This window comes from Silene latifolia, chromosome X (assembly GCF_048544455.1).
Source record: "Silene latifolia isolate original U9 population chromosome X, ASM4854445v1, whole genome shotgun sequence".
Taxonomy (NCBI): Eukaryota; Viridiplantae; Streptophyta; class Magnoliopsida; order Caryophyllales; family Caryophyllaceae; genus Silene; species Silene latifolia.
The window spans coordinates 17,802,066-17,806,025 of record NC_133537.1 but is presented as its reverse complement, the minus strand read 5'-3'; positions in this window follow the sequence as shown (position 1 = coordinate 17,806,025).

Below are 3,960 nucleotides of genomic sequence, written 5' to 3'. Positions count from 1 at the left end.
AATATTGACAAGTATGTAGGCACATAATGAAAGAAATCATATAAGGCATTTATTCATATAATGGCAAGTATCATACACTTAGTTGCATATCAGGCCAGCAGGTACCGAATTGTAACACTCCCATACACCAAGGTGACTTATCAAGACCACCCTAGCACATGGAGATGCTACCATCTCGATTACCCGAGGTATAGTAATCAAAGTAGACCATAAAGAAACGTAATTTAAGTAAATAAGTTTAATTTTCGTACAACAAAACCAAAACTGAAAATGAAATACAACTTTTCTCAAAACTGCAAACCAACTAAGTAAAACTGTCTTAACAAAACACAGCGAAAGACTAAGAACTCTGATATGTGATAACTCCATCCCCAGCTAGATCCCGCGCGTATCCAAAGAAATACCTGCTAATCAACTGCTCACCATCCCCGAATGGATCACCACAGTTTTTAAAACATTTAAACGGGGCCAGTTACTGCATAAACAAATTAAGAAATCAACAACATTCAATTATACAATCACATTCCTCCAACTCCATCTCCTCATAAATCATCTGACTACACACTAAAGTGTACGTGTAGCCCTGACAGAATATCCATCACAACAGATATTCCTCGCCGCCAGTGGGGACCGCAGCCGTACCACCTAGGCCCCGCTCAACACCATAGAGTGAATAACCCATGTTCATTAATGTGCACATACCCATTATGACGGGAACCAAAAGGGGAGAATCAAGGGCGTGAAGCCACTCTCGCAAGTGACTCCACTCAGCCGAGGGCGCACCTCGCGAACTACAGGCAAACAAACAACCAATCCACAATACCAATGTAAACAATGCCAATTCCAATTAATGTAACAATAATCATGCCAATTAACCAATCATGCCATCCTATAATATTTACACAGTCAGCTGTGTAGGGAAACCCTACCTGAAACGGAATCACCAACAATCTATGCAGCGGATCAAAAACCTTCCTCTATGAAATCACCTCCTATAATCAAAATCACATAATAACAAATCTATCACATAATACTACCAAAAAACCCCCAATCACCCAATTAGGGTTTAACAACATTAACTATCTGACATAAAAACAATATAGGAATCTTACCCACAATATGACGATCACAAAGGTATGACGAACTCCGAAATCCGAAAACCCTAGCCCTTAATTTGATAGCAAAGAGTGAAGAGAATGAACGTCACTTTGTTTTTCTTTTGTAAAAAGGTTTAGAGAATAAGAGTGAAAGTAAAAAAACTGTCAAAAAAACTTAAATACCTCTTCACGCATTACTATCAAACCCGGCCGGAAAACTGTAAAACATGACTTACTCGATCGAGTAACTAAATTACTCGATCAAGTACCCGCTACTCGATCGAGCTGCCCTTACTCGATTGAGTAACTACAAGGCAGAACATACTCCAGAATGCGACATTAACTTACTCGACAGAGTAAGTCATACTCGATATAGTACCCAACAGCTCAAAGCCTCAAATATCCGAGGTATTACACGGATGAACAGTACACGTCCATCATCAACGTCACCCCTCTGTCCAGTAGCTTCACTAGCCAACCCTACTCCATAGAGCATACCCATGTAGGAGCAGCGTTAGGAGGTAATCCCTTAGGCTTCATTCCGCCTATGTCTAACCCTCTTGCAGGAGCAGGTACTCTGGTGGAACAACAACTTCAGGAAATCAGAGCAATGCTCAACAGGACACCTGGGATTCCGCGCCCGATGGAAATAACAACACCAGAAATTTACACGGACTCTGGCTTCATTGACACCATTGCATTGGTGGAAGTACAAAAGCGGTTTGTTCCTCCTGAAATGGTGTTATATGATGGTACTACTGATCCCAATGACCATATCAATGTGTACAAGCAGAGAATGATGACAATCTCAGCAACGAGTACGCAAAAAGAATCTTGCATATGCAAGGCCTTTGGGTGTACCCTATCCGGAGCTGCACTGCAGTGGTTTGTTAATCTGCCGAACAAATCCATATCATCTTTTGCGGAATTAGTCAATGCATTCAACCACCAGTTCACCAGTAGTCGCAAGCCTGAGAAGCAGACAAGTGACCTCTATCGCATTGTCTAAAGGTATGTCGAACGTACTCGCGATTATATGTGCAGGTTTAATATGGAAAAAGTGAACATCCCTAGATGCGACATCCCCACTGCGATTGAGGCCTTCAGGCAAGGGTTACTCCCAGACTCCGATCTATACGAAGAGTTGACAAAGTACCCATGTAATACCTTCGAGGATGTGCAAGTAAGGGCAATGGCAACAATTAGGTTAGAAGAAGACTCATATTCATAGACATATATGCTACACCTGAGGTAGTTCATAACTTCATAATTTCATTACTTTTTTCATATTCCGAATAGTTACTGACTTGAGCGTCGGAGGTTTGTTGGCTACACCAACGGCCAACCATAGCAACAAATCTCTTGTAGGATGTACAAGAGACCAACCAGCTGGCATGGGGCATGCTCAAGTAGCACGTGGCCACTCAGGCTGCGGGATAGGACACCCTTCATGCAGAACATACAACTCTTCCTGCAGAACAAGTCGTTCCTGCTGCAGAACAAATCACTTCCTGCAAAAATATTGTTCTTCCTGCAGGACAGATCGCTCTCCCTGCTGGACGTCATCGTACTTAAAGATCCATTAAGTTACTTTATCAGCAGATACAAGAGGTAACCATGCCAGAAGTTCCAGTAGATCTATCAGACAACTCTGCTACCAGAGTAACATTCTGGAAGAACACTTTCTGGAGGATTAGCATGGAGGTAATATATTCGGTTGTTGGTTGTCCATTATCTTGTGTTGTGATCCTTGGTAAGGTATGAATCAATGGCTTGGGGGCAATTCGATCAATGTACCGCATGTACGCAAACTTCATAACACCCTAGAGGTCCATGAGATAAGGGACAACTCGATTGCTGCAAATCATGTTCCTAGAGATACTCCCTCAAGCAAGTTCTACACACTTACAGTCAGGCAGGCCCTAAGGAACCAGAATGAGTAGGCACATGAGCTGGCTATCCAGGGGGCAACATTCAAATCAAGTAGTTGTCTCGCGATTCCATGTAGGCCAAACCTATAGCACCAAGGACGAACAGAAGTGACATTCCGCCAGATAGAAGGAACGCCTGGAAGTTAACTAACATACAGTTGCTGTAGGAACCAAGGGCATTTCACAACCTGCATGTGATTTAGCATGTTTCTCCTCAGCACGAGAAAGACGAACATGAGTAAGACTATTTTGCATGCCCTCCACAGCTCTTCTGTGAAAGTCATGCAAGGGGGTAAATGCCTCTCCAACAATTCGCCAGCAGATATTTACAACCCTAGAACGGAATGCAACATCCCTGACGGGAATACAATCCCCGTGAAGGGAATACAAACCCCCTGTTGGGACTACAAACAGTATCCGCCCAGTTGAGGTAATGCATACAGAATTAGTTTCAAAAAAAAAAAATCTCTTTATCAATCATTTCAGTTTTTCCATTTAATCGTTTTCATAGTATTAGTCTTTCTATCTCTTTCAAGTGTTTTGGAGCGCTGTTAGCTTCAAGTGTCCTCTTACGAAAGATTCGGATTTTGTGCTTACTGTGGCTTGGGTCTTGGAGATCTCTAAGGAAGCACCAGAGGCCTTTTGCGCCAGGTGGAACGTTGCATTGTTCAAATCTACCCCCGAGGAATCCTCTATCCAATGAGCAGGCGGAATCCAGTAATAAAATTGTAATGGAAAACCTGAAAAAGAGATTGAAGAAAATAAGGGGTAAATGGGCATATGAGCTTCCCCTGGTGCTTTGGTGTGACAAGACCACTCCCAAGATGGCAACAAGATGAACATCGTCCAGCCTGGTGTATGGAGCAGAAGCCTTGATTCCTTCTGTGGTGCAAGTGCCAACACACGGGTACGACTGCATCACTGAGTACATG